Genomic DNA, 24,369 nt, shown 5'->3' with positions numbered 1-24,369 from the left:
TAGAATTAAAATTGGATTATTAAAACATTGCTAATCATGTTCCTAGAATAGCTTTTGAAATGTTAAGGTCTTTGAGCTTATCTTTTGCCTTTCTCTGTAAATCAGTATGCTGAGATTTGTTTAACTGTCAACTCGATGTCTCACTAGTATGGTGGTTAAAAACAGGGGCTTTGGCATCACACTTCCAAGGTTTCTCATCTGAACCCACCAGTTCTTACTTATGTGACCTTAGGTAAATTACTTTACCCCTTTGCACCTCTGATTCTATGTCTAAATGGTGGAAATAATAGGAATAATATTCTTTACTTTATAGGACTAATGTGAAGATTAAGTTAGCTTATAGATGCAAAGTAGTTTTCAGAGTGTCTGGAATATATTAAGTCCTAAAGGAATGGTAGCCACTGATATTGAAACAAACAAATAAACAAAACAAACAAACAAATTTAAAAAACCCATCTATGTAGCCAGGAAATCTGTGCTTCTGAAATGCCATTTTAGAATTCTCATTGCTTTTATGCAGGTAGAGTGGGGGCATTTTAGGTAGATTTGTATTCTCTTCTGTTCCTTTTCGGACTCAGTATTTATGTTTGCTTGTGGAAATGGCTTCCAGCACTGTATAACTGTGATACCTGCTGTAAGGATATGTGTTTCTATTCATGTTTCTATTGTCCAGTCCCTAGGTACAGGTACAATATTAAAAAACTGAGTGTTGACTCATCCCAGAGAAGACAGAAGACTCTCTGCAGGTTCAGGTACAACTGACTCAGTCAATTTAAATGACCTTCTAATAAAGGGTTGAGTAAGCAGGTGGGAATTGGGTTATGTTCAGAATGCTTAAGACCTTGATCTTTGTCACAACACTAAATAAAACAAATGCCAAAGCTGACATTCTTTTTAGATGATGTGTTACTTAGATAATGTTATCCTAGTAAATAATATGGCTTTGAAATTGGATATAATATAGATGATGCATTCCTGGGCAGTGAACATATGCATTACAGTTTTTCTAAAATCCTATTAGAGGTTTACAAAAAAATAAAAATAAAACATTGTCTTTTCATCCACAATAGAGCAATTTTTAGAATGCTATTGATTATGTAACAATTTTGCTGTCAAAAAATATAAAATGGTCACATATTCAATTAATCAAACAGTACAATTGATTCCTTATCACACTTTATTCAAAGCTGGAAACACTGGGGCTTCTTACCCTTAAGTAGCAGCCTTGGGGTTTTGCAAGCTTAGGGTGAGTTTAATTAAAGTCAAGGGAGAAAACCAATTAAACGCTGAGAAGTGCTGGCATCCCTCTTGCACTCTAAAGACAAAAATACCATTTAGAATAAGATGATGCTGTAATCTCAGTATAAACGCCATTGTCTACTTCAGCAGTTCTGGTGGCCCAGGTTTTCTGAGCATTTTGAAGAGCAACTAGCTTATGAGATTTCAATTCATAACTACATTGAATAATTTCCATCTGCTTTAAATCTCCTCTGATAAGAAGTGCTTAGAAAGGAGATTGCATAAAAATAACAAGTGACCGTACTTTAAGTCCTAGAATACACCTATATTAAAGAGTGTGTCTCCAAAGAGCACTTTTATTAGTGCACATTAATTATACAGAATAATTCCAAAGAGCATTTAGATTCAAATCCTACTTAAGTGGGTTTGGAAAGCATGGGGTTAAAATTTTCCACCACTGCTGTATACAAAAGTGATGTAAGTTATGGATAAAGGGATATGGCTTCACGCAATGAAGAAGTTCATGTCATATTTACATTTTAGTGACTTTTGATGCAGTGTCATTATAGTTCCTCATCACTGTTGTGCAGTACCACCCACTGGGAAAATGGTAGAGCACAACAATGTGCTGCTATATAGCTTGTCAATCAATCACAAAACCATAGAAAGAAGTGACTACAAGCATTATTTCCACTGTAGTCCTGGGAAGCTGTTAGAGATGGGAGGGACAAAACAGTAGATGGCATACAAATTTCTGAAGATGATTAAATGTGATTTGCTAGTATTTATTTTCTCATCTTAGCATCTGAGTTTCTTGCAAGCATTAAATCCAATGTAAAAGAAGAATATGGAGAATGCATTACAAAAAGTCAGGACTGCTGGTCTAATTGATGACAACAAATCAGTTATCTGGATAATGTAGTGTGACATTGTGGAACCCTTTGTTTTTGGTGTGCTGCCCTATGAAGTCTTTGATCTCCTGAGGTCAGTTTATTTCACCTGTGAAAGGTCTTTTGGATGTTCCTTTAGCAATACATAGTAGTGCGTTATATAAAGTGCTTAGGTAAAACACATACACATTCCTTGAGCACCATTATTTTAATAGCCTTTTTAACTCTTAGGTTAATATGTGGTAAACCTCAGCAATGGGGAAAATGTTCTATGGTTACCGTTTATTACAACTAGAAGTTACCCCATGTTTGGAAAATGCTTTAATTTTAATCAATGCTATATAATATTGTGGTGTTTCCTGAAATAATTTTGCTAGTGACTGAATATCACAGCTCAAGTTGACTTGCAAAGTTAGTTGATAGCATATTTACAGTTTCTCAAAACAAAGACATAATTATCAATAATTTGTAAGTTATGCAAGGTGGTATACATGAAAATACAGTACAGGTGGTTTAGGACCACTAGACTACTGTCTGTCTCTAAACTGATTTATAGATCATACAGGCTCTTCAAATCTCTGGGTCTCAGTTTTCTATCTGTGTAAATTAGAATGACAAAATATAAATTCAATTTCGGTCCTAAGTATTGAGAAATTCTCATTTATACTTATACTTTTACTTATACTTTTATTTGTGTTTTAGTTGTAGATGGACACAACGCCTTTATTTTGTTTATTTACTTTTATGTCGTGTTGAGGATGAACCCAGTGCCTCATACATGCTAAGCAAACTCTCTACCAACTGCCATACTGTCAGTCTAAGTCCCAGAAATTCTCTTAATCATGTCCAGTTATATAATGAAGCTGCAACTGGGATTTTAACAAAATGCCTGAAAAGTGACCACCAAATATCCATAGAGAAGCCAGGAATAGAACAGTTCTCTTTATATGGCAGTGGGAAAAATAATTTTCAAGTTTGTCATTATCTCATTATTTGTTTGTAAACATGATGCATCTTGATAGTTAGCCCAGTGACTCAGGAGGCACCTCCTGTCTGGCTTTTACAAGTGACTACCACCCACATCCAATGTGTCATGAATTCCCAGTGATCCTCCAGTTCCCCTGACTCTTGTGCTGTTGGCTTTCCCACCCACATGCCTCAGAGACTGAAAACTGAGCTAAATTCTTAATTACTATCAGCAAAATATATATGAATATGAATAAGCTTGCTTTAGACTGCTGATTCTAAACCCAAGTAATCGGTTTCAGGTTGAAGGAAACAGAGAATATCAGTTGGAAGGAGCCAACAGAATCACTCAGTACCTCCTAATGTACTACACAGGAATAGTGACTATGATAAACTGACACTGACCTAAGCCTGGTGAGTATATATAGCTTCTATGCATATCAAGACAGTTAAGAAGAAATTCAGAACACCAACTCTACACTGCCTTCTGACAATTCATAAAAAAAAAAATCACATCATAAATCACTGAAATTCAGGGCTTAACATAATACAAAATCTGTATCACCAGAATGCATCTGATTTTAATAATTTTCTTACACAAAGAAAGGCAAGCATAAAAACAAACACAATAAAATTGTCAGAAAAGAGACTGATAGCACGAAAGCGTGGGATGGCAGAAAATGCAAACGTTTTTGTATACCAATGTATAAAAGCTGTTTTGCCATTGCAAGACTTATAATTTAGGATACCTACTCCATGCTTGGCTTTATCATAGGCTCCATATATGACCTCAGTATGTCATTTGGCTTTTTAATTATTGGTTTTACAGACTTGTTGCCTTAGCTATTGTGAAGAAATCACTGTGTATCATTGTTTAAAATTCACTCTGTGTCATTGAGTTCTTTCTTTTTTAATACCTTTATTTTATCTATTTATTTTTATGTGGTGCTGAGGATGGAACCCAGTGCCTCACACATGTGAGACCAGTGCTCAACCACTGAGCTACAACCCCAATTTGGATATGTCATTGAGTTATTATTTAAACTTTTAGAAAAGTCCAAAAGTAGGAAAGGAAGTTAGCACTTATAAAAAGCATCTGGAAAGTCCGATTTAAAAGAAAATGATCAAAACTTGCTAGATAACTGAATAAATGAGCTTTATTATTTGATGCAAGCTAAGTATTCATAAGCAAGTAAAACTGACTCAACAAAGCACATGGATTAAATTGCCCTTCTCCAAGATTCAAAAGAAATCATCCATGGAGGTTACTTCATACCTAGAGTCATAGAATGTGCTTTCAAAGATTTTCTTTTATTCTTACTGTAAGGGAGCAAACAAAGGTTTTGATTTATTCTTATTAAGGCAGAAAAAGGAAAGAGGTATTGGAAGAATAACAACAAGAAAAACAACAACAACAGCAAACATTTTGGCATAGAAAGCCAGTTTCTTCTCAAAAAAAAAAAAAAAGGAGACAAAAGATAAGGGTGGGAGAGGTATAGTAGAACTAGAGCTAAAATGGTGCTCCAAAACTCATTAGGTATGTAAATGAACTCAATTACTGTTTTCTGTGTGAAAAACTGCAAAAGAAATATAAATGTTTAATGCTTCTCAAACTTTAAAGCAGTTGTGAGTAGGCAAAGAAGAACAAAGATAAACAAATCCAAAACCAGAAAAATCGATGCTTGAAATTATCATATATAAAAGAAAGTTGAATTTTGGTTTAAAATACAAACATTCTGAACTTTCATCCCAATTCTTATGAAAGACAAAAAAATAAAAATTTGGAAATAAATTTTACCACTGCTAGAAAACAAATTAATTAATTGTAAGTGTAGATACAGAAACTGGCACCAAATCTTCTTTGGAGTCAACACTTATTCATTTAATAAATGTTTTGGGGACAAATATTATATGATATACTTTATGCTAGGCACTTCATATGTGTCAGACAATAGCGCCTGCAATAGGGGAAATGATAATGGGCAATAAGTAATATTTAAATTATACATTATGTTAGAAGGTGATAATGAAACTTGCAAAAAAAGAAACAGAATACATTAAGATATATAAGGAGTATGGATACTAGAACTGTAAATAAGGTTATATGTTAGTCAGCTTTCTGTTATTATAACAAAAAATCTGAGATAATCAACCTATAAAGAGAAAAGTTTTATTTTGGTTTGCAGTTTTAGAGGTTGCTCTCAATGAATGATTGGCCTTGTTGCTTTGGACCTGTGGTAAGGCAGCATGTCATGACTAGGAGTGTGTGGTGGAGCACATATATTCACCTCATGACCAGAATTTGAAAGAAAAAAAGAGAAAGGGATGGACATAGCCCCAATGACTAGAAGACATCTCACTAGGCCTCACTTCTTAAAGTTTCCACCAGTTCTCAATAGTGCCATACTGAATAAACTTTTAACCCTTAGCCTTTGGGTAATGTCTCAGATCCAAACCATGGCAGGAGATTTGTGTAGGCTTGATCAAAAAATAATATTTGATCAAACACTTGAGTGAAATGATGTAGCAAGCTTATGACTGTCTAAGGGTGAGCATTATATTGTCAAGGCCCTAATGTAACACCATACCTGGTAGATTTGATGAGCAACAGGAGATCCGTGTAGCTGTAGCAGAGTGATTAAGGAAAAGAGTGATAGGAGATGAGTTAAAAAAGGTAAAGGAGGGAAGAGTTTGTAGAGGGCCTTGTAGATTACTATAAGTACTTTGTATTTTACACTAAGCAAAATGGAGAGCCATTAAAAGGTTTTTGGCAGACAAGTGACATAATATGATTTTTAAAGATCATATTTAGTCTAAAAATAGACTGTAGTAGAAAAAGGAATAGAAACAGGTTAGGATAATATTTCAATTTTTCAAGTGAGAGGTGACAATGGCTTGAACCAGGGAAGCAGTAGTAGAGAGAGTACAAAGTGTTCAGAATTTGGATATGTCATGAAAAGAGACACAGATGAAAGAATGGATACAGGTTATAAGAGAAAAAGAGAAATCAAGGATGGCTTCGTGATTTGGTGCCTAAGTCACTAGAAGAATGGGGTTTTTGTTTTCTAAGAGAAGACTATGGGAGAAACAAGTTTGCAGAACAAAGTAAATAACTTCATTTTAGACATGTAAGGTTTTGAAATACCTATTAGATATCAAGTGGAGGTATTGGAAGGAAGCTACATAAAAATTAGTACAGAAATCTATAGGAACTACTGATAGAAATACAACTTTGTAATTTAACAGCATAGAGATGACTTTTACATTCATGAGACTGGAGGACACCACCTAAAGAATGAGCATAGGTAAGGGGAGAAAAAACTGCAATACCAAGCCCTGGAATACTCCAACATTACTAGGTTGGAGACAAGAGGGGTAAACAACAGATGCTGAGAAGAAGTATAAAGTGAGGTAAGAGGAAAATGAGAAAAGTGTGGTATTGTAAAATCCAAGTGAACAAAACCTTTTAAGTGGGTCAGCTGATGGTCATTAGGGGTTTCTAAGGCTTAACACTCTTGATATATTGGCCTACAATACTCTTTGTTTGGTGATAGATGCAGTACTATGCTTTCTAGAAAATTTAGTAATATCCACATCCCTGGATTATACTTCTTAGATACCAGTAGGATCTTGCCCTTCCCCCCCCACAAAGTTGTGGCAACCAAAATGTTTCCAGACATTGCTAATATTCACCTAGTAACATAAAATCACCCCAATTTGATCTAATATGTTGGATCAAGTAAGCTGAAGACAGACTAGTAATTGTCAACTGTAATTAGTGATGACATTGAGGAAAGAAATTTCAGCACAACAGCAGGCAATGAAAGCTGAAGTAGTGTGTTTTTAAGGCAATGGAAGAAGAGGAATTGGATATAGCCATGTATAAACAAATGTTTAAATTTTATGGAAAGGAATAGGAAATGGGCTTTTAATTAATGGGAGAGATGAGGACTAAAGTATGCATGTTTTTTTTTAATATAGGAGAAATAATAGTATGCTTCTATGCTGATGGAATGATCTGAGAAAGGAAACAATAATGTAGAAGAAAACTGTTGAAAGGACGCCCTTGAGTAGTAGAGAGAACATGGGATCTGGCACACAAGAGAATGGATGGACTTTAGATGCAGCATGTGTATTTCATCTGTGATAGCAAGTGGGAATACAGAGAATATGGTTGCAGATACGAGTAAAAGAATACATATGGTTTGGGTGGGACCTGTGGAAATTCTTTTCTGATTGTTTCACTTCTTAATGATGAAGAAACAAAGTTATTAGTTTTTATGAGGATGAGTATTGAAGTGTTGGGAGCTTAAGAATTAAAAAAAAATAGGAGATATTTTCTAAGAGAATAGACAAATAAGTCAAGAAGTTTATTATAATTACCCGGCATCACTAAATGTGCACTTGGGATTCACGCTCATGAATTTAAATTGAGCTAGTTGGTGTGATTGGATATGTTTCTTTATCCAAAATCAGCTATAAAGGTACAGACACAAAATAGACAATGTGTTGATGTGTTAGTCAGCTCAATCCATGGTAACAAAATACTGCAGACTGCTTGGCTGAAACAGGAGCAATTTATTGCCTCACAGTTCTGGATGCTGGTAGGCTCAGATCAAAATCTGGCAGGATATGATTTCTGGTTTCCGGTGTACTCCTGACTTGTAGATGACCACTTTTTCTTCACATAGCCTTTCCTCTGAGTGAATATTTCTCCACTTTATAAGTCCCAGTCCTAATGGAGTATGACATAGTTTAACCTTAAGTACTTCTCCAAGTATAGCCACCTTGGGTTTAGGGATTCAATATATGAATTTGAGGTGGCACACTGTTCAGATATTAACAGTTGGATACAGGTAGAGTTGTATTTTTTCCAAAAGAGGATAAGGACATTAGAGGGGGGCAGGGAATGTTATTGTATACTATATATGAGTCAATGATTATATTGATTTATCAAGGATTTAAAATTGGTTAGTGGACAGATAAATTGAACAAAAGGGCACAAAACAGATAGAAGGATCAGTGTCTTGGAAACATCAGTTCAAATATTATTGAAGTTAAGGTATTTTATAGGGTAAGATTAAAATCCAGGAAGCATTAGTTAGCAAACAGAATATTGAAACTGAGATTCTAGGGACCTGTTACTTTTTTAATATATTTTTTTAGTTGTTTTTAGACCTTTATTTAATGTGATTAAATAAAGTTTTAGTTAATCTTTCTGTGCCTACTCCTTATATGTGGTGCTGAGAATTGAACCCAGTGGCCCACACATGTTAGGCAAGTGCTCTACAACTGAGCTACAACCGCAGCCCTGGGAACCTGCTTTTATTGGCAGTGATAATGTCTGGATTATGACCTTGCAGAGCACGCTATAACGTGTTGCTTCAAACATCTATTTGGAACTAGGACATTCATTTTCCTAGCTTCTGGGAGTATTTTCTGTTGAAAGCTCAGACTACTGAGTATCATCCCAGGCATTGTTCCCCATTTCAGGCAGCTGCCTTGACAAAGTTAATGTGCCTACCTGGGTGAAGCCTCCATCCAATGATGGTTCAGTTTAAACTCTCAAGAGGCCTCAGCTTCAGAGCTCCCTTTTCGATCAAATGAGACCATTATTCCTACTGCTCTGTAGTTAATCTTTCTGTGCCTACTCCTGCCTCTTTTACCTCTTCATAGATATTATTTCTGAGAGCATTCCTCAATAAACTTCCTGCATGCTAATATACATTTCAATGTCTGTTTTTTTCACAGAACTGGACCTTAGATAATTGATGCAAGGGAAGCTCTGAGATAGTGGACCTTAAAATGGGATATTGGAGCTCATCAATCATCAACAGGTTGGAAATGAGAACACATATTAGTGGTAAATGGACTATGGGTGTTCTTCAGTATGTTACAGCAATGCGATTATAATTCTAAGGATGGAAAAGAATGTACCAGCAGTGACTATATCTCAGTAGTTTGAGAGGATCAAAACAAGTAATAATGATAAGCAGTCAAAAGGACAATGGTCAATGGATGGCTGTTGCTGAGTATGATAAATGCATTGGAGTAACAATGAAAGGCTGAGGGTAATTAATCTCCAATTTAAGGTGAAGTGTGAAAGAGGATCTTGGAAGTATTTAAAGAGATTTTCATTTTCTGCAACCAGAGAATCAGGTCCGGGACTGAATTTTAAGGTCAGGACAGGTCAGGGGGTTGGGGGGTTCATGCCTCTCACAAGTTTTTTTACACAAAACTAGAAATCCCTGGTTGAAAAGGAGAAGAGATCTGAGATATGTGAGATGGAGACATTTGGTTCACACCTTTGATTTATACAACATAGATAAAGGAACATTGAAAACATTATGATAATTGGAAGAGGTCAAACACTAAAGACCTCATATTATATGGTCCCTAATCATAGGAAGAGGAAGCTGATAGTTAAAGGGTGTGTGATTTCTTTTTAATTGATAATGATATTCTAAAACAGACAGTGTGGTGGTTGCACATATCCATGCACATATCCCTGTGTGGAGGGATTTATGTGGTATGTGAATTATATCTCAATAAAGCTGTTTTTAAAAAATCTTGAATTTCCTATTTTCACTTAAACATTTGGGTTTGCAGAACTGACATACTTCTCCCTGTTAAAGCTGGTATTGTCATCTTGATTGCAAATAATGCAGAGGGTATTTTTTCAAGAAAACCTGTACCTCTTCATGTTCTATCCTCAGCTCTCCTCCCGGTCACCAAACCAATACTTACTTAAGAATTATATCGTGCATAAGTTGAATGGGAAAATGTTGGACATGCTTAGGCAGGAAAAGGACTAAGCCAAAGATCTTAAAAACATACCCAATATGTCCCAGAAGAATCTAGGACAGTATATATGGAAGTAGATTATGAATGTGATGGATCAAGGAGGGGTGTGGGAAAAATGAAGTTAGATAAGTGAGAATTTATCAATATGGATGCATTCTTTTCAAATACATATTTTAAACACCTTGATAATGCCCCTAGATGATGGTGCTAATATAATGCTAGGATGGTACTTGGAAGTTTGGATAAAATGATTGCCCAAAGTAAGTGAGGTATAAATTTAAGAATTGCCAAAGAAGACAATGGGAGAAGAAATCAAAATGCTTAGTAAAGTGGACATGCTAGAGTGGATATATTATGTGTGACCAGAAAATGTAACAGTGTCTATGTTGATCCAGCAATGTTTGGATAACAACTCACTTATGAAAATGATAAGGAATATGTTGTTGAGACCAGCACTATCATTATTGAGTACAGTTGTGGCCAGCATCTTGTAGGCAAGGTCTAATGGTAAGACACACTGTTATGGAACTGAGTTTTCTGAAAACAATGGGAGATTATGGGATTTTGAAATAATACAGGACAGGTTGTTTTGCTTACTATTTGAAGCTACATGGGCACAATTATTATAATAAGAGATAGAACTGGAGATTGGGTAGGAAACCTGATCTAGAAAGCTCAAAGAGCTGATTAATAGAACACTGTTCTTTTAAGGGTAAAATAGATGGACAGGCAGTAATGAGAGCATCAGTTGATTTTCCTTGTCATTGTCTAGAAGCAGAACCTGTAACCAGAATTCTTTTCCAAATACTTCAGTGAGGGAAGACTCTCCAAGGGGTCTGTAGAAAAGTAAGGGAATTGGGTTAGGGCAGCCAGGAGGGCAGCTGAGACAAAAATATAGTTTCAGATGGACCCCAGCTCTATCTCTTTTTTTAAAGAAAATTATTATACATAATAGTGGGATTCACTGTGATATATTTGTATATGCACATACTATAATTTGATTAATTTCGTTCCTCAGTGTCTGCCTTTGCCCACTCTTCCTCCTTTCCCCTGACTATTTTTCTCTATGTTATTAGTTTCCCTTCCATTTTCATGAGATTCCCTTTTTCTTTTCTAACTCTCACAAATGAGAGAAAACATACAACCATCGACTTTTTTAGTCTGGCTAATTTCATTTAACATGATGCTCTCCAGTTTCATACATTTTCCTGAAAAAAATGACATAATTTCATTCTTTTTTATGGCTGACTAAAATACCATGGTGTGTATATATCACATTTCCTTTATCCATCATCTGTTGGCAGACACCTAGGCTGGTTCCATAACTTGACTATTATGAAATGTGCTACTATAAACATTGTAATGCAAGTATCTCTATGGTGCACTGAGTTTAATTCCTTTAGAGAAATGCTGATAAATGATGTAGTTGGGTCATATGGTGGTGCCATTCCTAATCTTTTGAGGAACCTTCATGTTAATTTCCTAGCTTTATCTTGATGTGAACTATAAATTGAGCAGTGTGCTGGAGCAGGCTTATAAGAGCAGTTTGTGCACATTTCTTCCCGATTCTGTGTTTAATGATGCCAAATTGATATAATGACATGAGCTATAGGGTAGAAATTACACTACAGATATAAGCACTGTTATGATCTTGTGATACAATAAGAAATAAAGTTTTGGTCTCTGCCCTCTGGTTTATGCTACAGAACTCCTAAAACCCTTGTGAATAGAGGTGCTAATAGAATCTTTTATAGTAACATTTGGACTTTGATTCTCAGTTCCTGACATAGAACTCCTAAGATCTTTGTAATTTCCTGAGTGGTAAGAGCACCTAACACAGATCTCCTAAATACCTTGTTATTTTTTCAGTGTCTTGACATGACAACTCTTTGTGATCTCCTTTAATAACCTCAGCATGGAGGCTCAATGCCAGGGAAACCAATAATGTGATTAAAGGTTGTAGAAGTCCAAACTTTCTGCCCCACCCCTGGCCTTCACAGAGGGAAGAAGACTGAAGGTTGAGTTGATTACCAGGGGCCAATGATGCAATCAACCATGCTTATAATAATGAAATTTTCATAAAAAACCAAAAGAATGTGGTTCAGGGATCTTTCCAACAGTTGAATATGTGGAGGTGCTTATTGTACTCAGAGAGGTCATGGAAGCTCCATGCCTTTTCTCTTATACATAGACTTATGTATTTTTTCCATCAGGATGTTCCTCTCCTTTATAATTAATGGATAAATATAAGTAAAGTGTTTCAATGAGTTCTGTGAGCCGTTCTAGCAAATGTATCAGATCTGAAATGTAGCTCATGGAACTACCATCTACAGATTTTTATTCCAAACTACACATCATGACCTAGGATTTAGGATTGTCATCTGAAGTGGGCACAAATCTTATGAAACTGACCTTTCAACCATGAGGTCAGATGCTATCTCCAGGTAGATAGTGTCTAAATGGAATTAAGTAGTAGGATATCAAGCTGCTATCTACTGGAGACTTGCTTGATATTTGGGGAAAAACTCCATGTCTGATGTTGGAAGTGTTGTTTTGCGTAAATGGAGAATAAGACAAGGAAAAACAGTTTTTCCCCCTACTTCAAGTAATCACAAATCAGGACAGTTTTCTAAAGCATCAATTAACTGGGGAATGAACTGCATAAATTTCACCAGAGATCAGTTGATCGGTCGTTGGCTGCAGGCTACCACCTAGGTTGGCAAAGGGGGATAACCTCCTTGGTAAAAAGAGTTTTTCCTGCCCTAAAGTATTCCTCAGAGAAGATTGCCACTATGAGTTGAAAGTAACAAGTAATCATAGCAGCCAGAAAATGGCAATGGGGATATGGGTGAGCCATTAATAGCATCCTACTCTGCTCACCTACCATTTGTGAGGAGACATGGTCTAAAAAGTCCTTCAAAGATAGGTAGGGAGAAATGATTCACATAGCTGTGGGAGAAAAATCATGAAGGTCAGGTGCTTTCCCGAAAAGATGGAAAGGTGAGAATACACTCCCATAAGTCATATGTAGATACCTCTTGTACATCACTTCAAATTCTCTCAGATTCACCTCATTCCAGCCTCTTTCAGAATAGCCAGTTCAAGGTCTAGCATCTTGAGTCTCTTGGTTTCTATCCCAAAGCTTCTCTGATGCTGAAGCATGAGGCTCCCATTGAAATCCATTCACTTCCAAGCTTGCAACATCTAGTTGTATGGGAAGATACAACTCTCACCTTATGAGAGAAAAGTGCTTGTTCCTTTCTTTCCCAAGGTAAATGATTCTGAGATGCATTTCACAAGGCTCTTCAAAAGTTTTCTTTAAGATCAAGCTCTTAACCCTGTGATGGTGTGAGACACACCTTAAAATTAAAAAAAAAAAATTCCAACACTTGAGCTGCAAGGTAATGGGTTCTGTACTCAGGTAGTTGCAATGGGGAGATAAAGAAAATGCTTCTGTGAACATGGGGCATGGTTAAGAGTTTTATGTGGAAAAAGAGACAAACAACAAAAGGCATCTAAGTTATTTTTCTCTATGATGTGGCCCATTTAAGGCCATTAAGTCCTAGTCTTACAACTGTTGAATGAATGAAGGAATTTAGAATGACTTAGTCTCTCAGCATCAAAAAGCAAAAGGGTTAGCGATTTTTCAGAATAGAGAATTTTCCTGTTCTCTATACCACCTTATATGGGCTCTCCCTCCCTCCCTGTTTCCCTCTCTCTGTGTCTTAGTCCAGTCCTCTGAGATTACATTACCTCCAAAAACCTTTGTCTCTATTTCAATCTCTGCTTTTAGGGAAAACCCTGCTAAGACAAGCAGTGATAAGTAATTCATTTTTATTCTTTGAGGGTCTAGACATATCACTATTGTATTATTCTACATAAGACATCCAGCCTAGCCGACAGAAACAGTTAACATTTAAACTCTACTATTTATTGAATAAACAATTTTAATGAATTAATTGATCATCAGGATTAAAATGCATCATAGTGTGATGAATTATGTTATTTGCATGTGTGGATATGTCACAATGAATCTCAATCTCGTATATAACTATAATGCACTAATAAGAACATAAAACAAACAGCATAGTTTCATGTGCTGTATTAAAATACAAATATCATTCAGGAAACTACTTAGATGTTGCATAAGTTCTGTTTTAATATAATAGATAATTTTCTTTCATTTTTCTGCTTTTATAGAGGTTGTATAGATAAATTTTATTTTTGTAAATTCTTTGAGCTTCTAAGCTGAAAAGGAAAAAAAATGTGAAATATTTTATTACTATTTTAATGGGACTCAAGATAAAATAACATAAGAGAAACAATCAAAGTTAACAAAAAACCCTCTCAAATATCACCAGCTAAGAATATCTAACAATAAGAAGATATATGTGGCTTCTTGCAATTGAGACATATATTTATTTTACTTCTTTCTTTTTTTAATATTTATTTTTTAGTTGTAGTTGGACACAATACCTTTATTTTATTTACCTATTTTTATGTGAGCTCGGCTGAGGATTGAACCCAGGCCTCCCGTATGCTAGGCAAACACTCTACCAATGAGCCACAACCCCAGCCCCTCACTCCTTTCTTTTTAATTACTTATTTGGCTCTTTTGTTGATATGGGAGAAACGATGTAGTGGATATTGAAAGAAATACTACAACATTAATTAATAATATTCTTTTTCAAATACAATGATGATAGAGATTATTTATTGTTTTGCTTTTGGAGTGGTTCTCATTTTAATCAAATTATATCAGAATAACAATCCATTTGGCAGTCCTGAGAATGTGCACAGGGTAAATTCTCAATAAATATATCTTGGAAATATGAAGAGGAAATAAATAAGAAGAATGTGTTTAGGGCTTTGTTTACATGTAGAGAAGACCAGTTTAGGGCTTAGTTTACATGTAGAAAAAAAGTTGTTTCCAGCTTGCTTAGCATTAACCATTCTCAAGTATGAATAAAATCTGATGATGATAGTAGTTGAAATAGCAGCACAATTAGCAAATATCCTTAGACTGAATCCACAGTTGCTGAAAGGCAATTTTTGACCAAAATATGCTATTTGTGTCATTTTGAATTTTCACTTGATTTTCATTTTTTATTCTTTAAAACTCTTTTTAACTATTACTAATTAAGGAATGAGACAGGACTTGTGATTGTTTTTGTAGCATTGGAAGTTTTAATTTTCCCTGTCAGAAAAACTGTCCAAATATCTTTTGTATAATAAAAGGTATTAAGTTATTAACATAAAAAGTAGAAATTTACTTCTTTTATTGGTTCTTTTGATGTTCTGTTTCTGTTAAAATGGTGCTGTTTTCCAGCAGAGAAGTACAGTTTCTGCAGTTGCCTGAGAAAAGCTGGTTAGCTAGAGTCACACAGACTTGGGTTTCATACAACTCTGCCACTTCCCAGTGAATAGTTTTGACCAAATGACCTCTCAAGGCTTCATTTGTCTGTTCCATAAAATAGTAATAATATCAGTGCCTCCTCAAGGAATTGTCCTGAGGGTTAATCACTAATCATAGTGTCTGGAGTGTATCTTAAAAGCACAGATGCAACTTTATGCTTTTTCAGTGAAACTATATTTCTATAATCATTTCTTTACAGTTTATATGCTGAATTGTATAATAAGTTATGCTAATATTTTGAACTAACCTTAAAGAATTAATTTAATATCATTTAACAACAATTGTCGAACATCTACAATGATCCAGGTACTGGGGCTGCAGTAAGGAAATCATATATGCAGTATGAAAATTTTATAAAATTTGATGATAATATAATGCTGAGAGCCACGGCTGAGTCTGTATGGCCCCTGGCATTTTGCCAACAGTATTGATTGACAGGTGTGGCATTACTATCCGCCTCTGCTGCAACTTTTGAGTTCTCGCACTATTTTGGAGTTCTCGTGGGGATTTCCGGGGATTCCCCGAGAGTTCCCATTGGTTGGGGAAGTGCAGGAGGAGGGATTTTCCGGGAGAGATATTTCCGGCTGGGGGTTCCTGGACAAGCCTCGTGGTGTTCAGGACGATTCCCCGGGAGCTGTGTGAAGTGTTTTCCTACAGTTTAAAAATAAAGTTTGTTCCTGCTTCAGTGGCTAGTGATTTGTGCCCAGCCAGACTGCGGCATTTGGTGGCCCGTACGGGGAACGTCTGAAGCTTCGGGGTAAGTGAAATTACTTGCCCCTAAGGGAAGGCGAGAGAATGGGTGACCATTTTAAAAAACAATGTGTTCTTGTTTTGATTTGTTTTGTGTTTGTTTCAAGCTGCCTATCCCTAGAATTTTCTCAGGCAGATTGGGAAAAATGGTTGGCTCAAGGTTTGAAGTTGTTCACCCCTGAGGAAGAGATAGAAATAGACCACAAATGCACATATCAAGAAAATAGGAAAATTGATACAACGATTTTTTGTTCCGTTGTTGTTTCATTCTGTTTTGGTTTTGTTTTGTGTTATCTTATTGGGTTGCGTTATCTTTATAACAGATTAGAAATTAGTAAAAAACAAACTGAAAGAGTGTTAAGTAAATTGTTAGAGGTTCAGACCATGGAGAAAGACATTTTAGATCAAGCAAAAGAGAAGGTCTCTCAAGCTAGTCAGACAGAGGAAGAAAATTTAAAGGAAGAAAGCTTAGAGGAGAAACAGCTATTAGGGAAAAAGCTACAACAGGAGGCTGCTACTAACACCGTTCTATCACCAGAGGGCGCAATTCAACCAACAGCACCCCCTATGGAGATAGCTGAGTGGCCCTCAAACCCCGTAGTTGATAGATGGGATCCTGATACAGGACCTCAAAGATTAGCATGCCCTGTACTTGAGCAGGCAGGAGGGCAGCGAATTCACTGTGCTTTAGATTTCAAAACAGTGAAGCAGTTAAAGGAGGCTGTAACAACCTATGGTCCTCAAGCACCGTTCACTGTAAGCATGGTCGAATCCATTACCAACTTGGACATGACGCCAGCAGATTGGGATAGTATGTGTAAATCTGTGCTAAATGGAGGACAATATTTGTTATGGAAGGTTGCCAATGAGGAATTTTGCAGGGAGACAGCTAGGCGAAATGCAGCAGCCGGTTACCCTCAAAGAAATCTAGATATGTTGTTAGGAAAAGGACCTTATGAGGGTCAACGGCAACAAATTGAATATGATCCTGGTGTATACGCACAAATTGCTGTAGATGCGGTTAGGGCATGGAAAACTTTACAGGGGCATGGAGGTTTACAAGGTCAATTATCTAAGGTAATACAAGGAACTAATGAACCTTACGCTGAATTTGTAGATAGGCTTATTCAAGCAGCTTCTAGAATTTTTGGGGATACAGAACAGGCAATGCCATTTATAAAACAACTGGCTTATGACCAAGCAAATCGTTGTTGCAGAGAGGTCATTAGACCATGGAGACATGAAGATTTAAACACATATATTAAATTATGTAGAGACATTAATGAAGAAGGGCAAGTCTTAGCAGCAGTACAACAGGCTTTAGATGCCAGGCCAAAAACATGCTATAATTGTGATCAAACAGGACATTTTAAAAGGAGTTGCCCCATAGGAGGAGGGTTTAACAAAGCTAGATATCAAACGAATAGAATACCGGGTATTTGCCCACGATGCCGTAGAGGGAAACATTGGGCTAATGAATGCCGTTCTCAAACCACCATAGAGGGTATTCCATTATCAAAAAAACAGACAAGGACCAAGTGTTTACCCACGATATCGTGGAGAAAGGCATCGAGCTCCATTGCCAAAAAACGGACAGGGGGGCCCAATGCTCCGGGGCCCACGACCACAAATGTACGGGGCACTGGAGGAACCCAGCAACCCCATCAGGGTAGTGCCCAGGACACATTATCCATCAGATCTCTCATCAGACGAACCAGAGGGAGCGCAGGGTTGGACATCTGCGCCTCCGCCAGAGCAGTACTAACTCCAGAGATGGGAGTTCAAATCATTCCCACAGGAGTAAAAGGACCTCTTCCCCAAGGAACAGTAGGCTTATTGTTAGGACGCAGTTCTTCTACGCTAAAAGGACTTATGATAAGTCCCGGGGTAATTGATCCCGATTATGAAGGTGAAATAAAAATTATAGCTAGTTCTCCAAAGGGTATATCAGTAATTTCACCAGGAGATAGAATACCACAGTTATTAATAATACCCAGCCTGCATGATAAATTTTCCAGTAGTACTATAGAAAGAGGTTCCAGGGGATTAGGCTCCACAGGTGTAGATTGGGCTATGCTGTCTTTAAATTTAGATTCTCGCCCCATGCTAAAACTAAATATTCAAGGACATGAATTTAATGGGCTACTGGATACAGGTGCAGACCTTAGCATCATATCTCGTCAAGAATGGCCACAACATTGGCCATTACAACAAGCCACTCAAACGCTTCGAGGCCTAGGAGTGGCAACTAATCCCTATAGAAGTGCAATGGTATTAGATTGGAAGGATCCTGAAGGATGTGAAGGAACTATACAGCCATATGTATTGGATCATCTTCCTATAAATTTATGGGGACGAGATGTCCTAGATCAATTAGGACTAACATTAACAAATAACATCAATTCAAATGTGCCCACTATTAGGGCTAGACAAGGTTTCAGGAAAGAAAAAAGATTAGGAGAACAAGGCATAGCAGCACCAATTCAAATAGATCAGGGAATAAATAGACATGGACTGGGTTTTCAGAAGGGGTCACTGAGACAATAAAAATTACTTGGAAATCACAAAGACCAGTATGGGTTCCTCAGTGGCCCCTGACTAAAGAAAAGATACAAGCAGCCCATGACCTGGTCAAACAACAATTAGCGGAGGGACATATACAACCTTCCGTATCTCCTTACAACACTCCCATTTTTGTCATTAAAAAGAAATCTGGTAAATGGAGATTATTGCAAGATTTAAGAGCCATTAATAATGAGATGGTTATTATGGGACCTGCTCAATCGGGGATTCCTCAATTGTCTGCTTTGCCAAAAACCTGGTACGTTTTAGCTATAGATATTAAAGATTGTTTTTTTTTCAATTCCAATTCATCCTGAGGATAGTCCACATTTTGCATTTACTATCTCTGCACTGAATCATGCAGGTCCTGATCAGAGATATGAATGGAAAGTACTCCCTCAATGGATGGCTAACAGCCCAACTATGTGTCAAATTTATGTTAACAAAGCAATCCAGCCACTTAGAAATCAAAATCCTAAACTACAAATATTTCACTATATGGATGATGTATTGTTAGCACACAAAGATAAAAATACATTGCTAGAATGTTATGCCACACTTACAAATTTATTAAAAAATTATAATCTAGAGATAGCAATAGATAAAGTACAATTAAATTTTCCAATTAATTATTTAGGAGTTCTATTATCCTCAACCATGGTCCGTCCACCAAAAATTCAAATATGAGTAGATCAACTCAAATCACTTAACGACTTTCAAAAGTTATTAGGAGACATAAATTGGATAAGGCCTTATCTAGTCATACCAACAGGAGAGTTGGGACCTTTATTTGATATCCTAAAAGGTCCATCAGATCCAAATTCACCCCGCATGTTAACGCCTGAAGCAAGAAAGGAATTAAAAATTATTGAAACATATATGGAAAATATGCATTTGGATAGAATTGATATAAGTTTGCCTTTATTATTTATTGTAATACCAACAAAAAATATTCCTACAGGAGTATTTTGGCAAGAAGGTCCATTATTGTGGATACATTTATCTTATTCTCCTAACACTATTCTTACTAGGTATCCTGAGGCTGTAGGACAATTAATACTCAAAGGAATAAAAGCAGCAAAGGGAGTGTTTGGAATTTCTCCCAATAAAATTATTACTCCATATACTATGGATCAAATTGATGAGTTAGCTAATGAGTTAAATACTTGGACAATAATCATGTGTAAATCTAATGTTTCATTTGATAATCACTTACCATCTAATCCTTTGTTGTCTTTTTGGTCTTCGCATCCTGTAGTTTTTCCAAAAATGACAAGAAAAACCCCTATCATGAATGCTCCAAATGTATTCACTGATGGGTCAAATAATGGTACAGCAGCAGTAGTTACCCCTGATCAAACTTTTACATTTTTAGTACCCAAACAATCAGCTCAAAAGGTAGATCTTAATGCAGTTTTACAAGCTTTTGTGATGTTTAAAGATTCTGTATTTAATTTATTCTCTGATAGTCAGTATGTAGTTAATGCTATAGTATCCCTTGAAGATGCTGGCAGGATTTCCCCTTCCTCTGCTGTTTTCTCTTTGTTTTCTGCTATACAAAGTCTAATCTGGGACAGAAAAGATCCATTCTTTATAGGACATATCAGAGCACATACAGGATTGCCTGGAGCCCTTAGTTTGGGCAACGATTTAGCAGATAAAACTACACATGACATACATATTTTCTCTACACTAGAAGAAGCTACATATTTTCATAAAAGGTTCCATGTCAATGCTAATACTTTACAAAAGTGTTTTAAAATAACTAAGGAACAAGCTAGACAAATAATAAAACAATGTCAAAATTTTGTGACCTTTTTACCACAAGTTAATCTTGGAGTCAATCCTAGAGGACTGATACCTAACCATATTTGGCAGATGGACGTCACACACTTGCCAGAATTTGGAAAATTAAAATATTTGCATGTTACAGTTGATACTTCTTCCGGATTTTTGATGGGCTCCCTTCATTCCGGAGAAAAAACTAAAGATGTTATAGCTCATTGCTTACAAAATTTTGCCACTGTGGGCGTTCCAAAACAGTTAAAAACAGATAATGGTCCTGGTTATACTTCTACCTCTTTTAAACAATTTTGCTCATCCTTTGGCATTACTCATATAACAGGAATTCCATACAATCCACAGGGACAAGGCATAGTTGAAAGAGCTCATCAAACTATTAAAATGTACTTACTAAAGCAAAAAGGGGGAATTGGAAAGGGGTATATGTCACCCAAAGATAAACTTAAAATAACCCTTTTTACTCTAAACTTTTTAAATTTGGATTCCTCAGGGCTTAGTGCTACGGAAAGGCATATGTGTCCAAAAAATGTACATAAGCCTAAGGTACTTTGGAAGGATATTCTAACAGGACAATGGAAAGGTCCTGACCCAGTGATTGTCTGGAGTCGGGGTTCTGTTTGTGTTTTTCCACAGGGAGAACAGCAGCCGATTTGGATTCCAGAGAGATTAACTAAAACAATTTCTACAGGCCAAAAGGAAGATGATTTGACTCAAATCCATAACAGCTGATATCCAGAACTCCAGTTTGGCTATTCTTACATCTGCGACAGTGATTAACCAGGATGCTTTTTTCAATATTTATTTTATTATTTGCCTTTTCCCACATCATAAAGTTCTATTTTATTTTTGAGCTCATACAGACCTAGGTTAATGTTTTTCTGATCAGTTTTATTTTTTGACTGTGGAGTTTTTAAGCATTGCAATGGAGATTTCACCTAGGTAAAGCTTCAAGGCCTTTACTATTGTCTTAAGTGTTGTATGTTATGTGTGCACACTTTTGTTTTGTGTTGTATGTCTGTATGTGCGTATGTCCATATATCATATATGAGGAGCGCTCATGAATAAATGGATCCAAATTTTTTTATTCACGTGATTTTAATGGTTTAATTTAGATTGGGTAAACAGCTGTTGAAAATTGTTTTATATGTGAACAAATAAGGAGGTTAACAGATCTGTTTGTTTACTTTCACCTTTCCTTCTCATTATATTTAATAATTCTGTTCAGGATAATGTAAATTGTTCAAAAAATTGTTTTCTTAGTGCCTGTTGGAATGTTACATAATTTTTTTCTTAGCATCATTGCCAGAATTCCTATCTTCATCCCAGTGCCGGTGAAGACAAAGATAAAACCAAACTACAGCTTCTTCGATAGTTATCACAACAAACTGTAAAAACTGATGCATCAATGAATAATAACTCCACAAGTAATGCTCAATTAAGGAGTCGATTTACTTTGGGAGGAAATGGACATATTGACAGATTCCTCTGCTTTGAATTGCTTGCAGACCTTGCCTGGACTATGTATCACTTGTATGCATTGTGAACTATCTGTTGGTACAGCGAATTGTGGTAGTGCTGGAGTATTTTTGTTGATGGTGTCACCGGTGGTACAAAGGAGCCCTCAATTGGCTTAGTGTCATGGCATTTTTCATCCTCCTCCCTTCTACTAGTGATGGTCTAAATTTGGGGGCCAACAGAGGTGAGGCGAAGAACCTCACCCCCCCACTGGTGCAAAGGCCTATCCACAAGTATGGCTGTATGCTGGACCGGTAGTCAGTGACGGGTATGATCCAATTGCAGTGGTACCAACCTAAGACAGGAGGCTGACGCCTAGAGGTCAGTTCATCCGATGACGGGTAAGGACCATATGTTGAATTGGACTGCCTAACAGGCACGGTCCCTAAGCCACATTGCTTGTTGTTTAATTAAACAAAAAGGGGGAGATGCTGAGAGCCACGGCTGAGTCTGTATGGCCCCTGGCATTTTGCCAACAGTATTGATTGACAGGCGAGGCATTACTATCCGCCTCTGCCGCAACTTTTGAGTTCTCGCACTATTTTGGAGTTCTCGTGGGGATTTCCGGGGATTCCCTGAGAGTTCCCATTGGTTGGGGAAGTGCAGGAGGTGGGATTTTCCGGGAGAGATATTTCCGGCTGGGGGTTCCTGGACAAGCCTCGTGGTGTTCAGGACGATTCCCCGGGAGCTGTGTGAAGTGTTTTCCTACAGTTTAAAAATAAAGTTTGTTCCTGCTTCAGTGGCTAGTGATTTGTGTCCAGCCAGACTGCGGCAATATAATATGTTCTTATTAAATTAAAATTTATTTTTACTCATGAAGTATTCGTTTCTAACCACTATCTGTAGATATGTATAAATCTATTCATATTTATTTAGAAAATTAATAAAACCCAAAAAGTGCAAAGAAGAGAGAGTAAACCATTTCTAGTCTTTCCATTCATGCATATATGATATATATTCTGACATATATACACACAATATATATGTATGTATAATTTATATAATTAATGTTTTGTTGTACATATTTATAATCATTTCTACTTTACCTCTATTCAATGTTTATTTCTGTTAGTTGTGAGTATATCATTCATACTCATTTGTAATCAGTTATTTTTATCTGAAATATATAATGAATAGCTTCCCTTAATCAAAAATATAATACTCTTCTATAACATAATTTTTCATTCCTGCATAGTTTTGAAACAGTGTAAGCAAGTATCATAATTTATTTTCCCAATCCCCTATGGGAAGCATTTTATTGCTTTTGACATTTTATTGATATAAATATGTAATGACAAACTTCAGCACCACCACATCCCATTTCATTTTCAGCAAATATGTTCACAGATAAAAAAGCAACTATCAGAAGGGGATGTCTCTGCATCCTGTGACTAGTTTTGTAACTTATGTGTATCGTCACCCATTATTTCCTTCTTTCCTTAAGTGGTCTAGAGTTTACATTTGTCTGCATTTTTGGAGAACATCATCTGAGATTATTCCTTTTCTCTACTGTATCTGAACTTTCCTTCCCTCAGTATCCTTCCCATTAACATTTCATAGTACTTGAACCTGACCATTTGGAAAAATAAAAACAGAAAAAAAAGCTTCATTAACCTCTTGCCATGTCTATCTCCAGCTTTTTCTTCTTCTCTCCCCAGTTTCTTAGCTACAGCTTTAGAAAATATGTTGCAATTGTCTTAACTGTTCAAACCAGAAACTTGGGAAGGTGTTTTTTTTGTTTTGTTTTTGACTCTTCCCTCTTTTGGTGTTCATATCTAATAGGTCACAAGGTACTGTCAATTTTGATATCTAAATAATGTGAGTACTTCATTTCTTTTCTTTTCTACTATATTAGGTCAAATTATTGGCATCTTTTACCTGAACCATTGCAGACGTAGTTCCTAAAAGGTCTACTTTCATCTACTCTGCCTCTCATCCAAATTGTTTCTACAAGAAGAAAAAGGCAGAACCTTTTCAGTTGAAAATCTGAGTATGTCAACCCCATTCCCTCCTCAAGATAAATGTATATCTTTAAACCCTCTCTGAATTTCCCATTATTTTTTTGATAAAAACCAAATCCTTAGATTAACAACCAAGACCCTGCCTGAGCTAAGTCTGTCCTACCTCTATTGACCCCATTTTTTATCAAGCTCCCCTTTATTTTCTATGCCCTAGAAATATCATCTCTTAATTCCATGGATATGCCATGTTTCCTGTCCTAAGTCTTTGCTCTCTGTACCAAGAACCCTACTCACTACACTATTCTCACTCTCCTATGTCTCATTGATTTATACATATCTATTAAATTTTGGATTTTAGCTAACACAGAAAACTTTGACATCACAGCCTCCCTACTTCATGTGTGCTCATACATAATATTTTTCTTGTCAATAAGCAAGTTAATATTTATTTACATGAATATTA

Source organism: Marmota flaviventris, chromosome X, assembly GCF_047511675.1.
Source record: "Marmota flaviventris isolate mMarFla1 chromosome X, mMarFla1.hap1, whole genome shotgun sequence".
NCBI lineage: Eukaryota > Metazoa > Chordata > Mammalia > Rodentia > Sciuridae > Marmota > Marmota flaviventris.
This window is presented reverse-complemented; position numbering follows the sequence as displayed.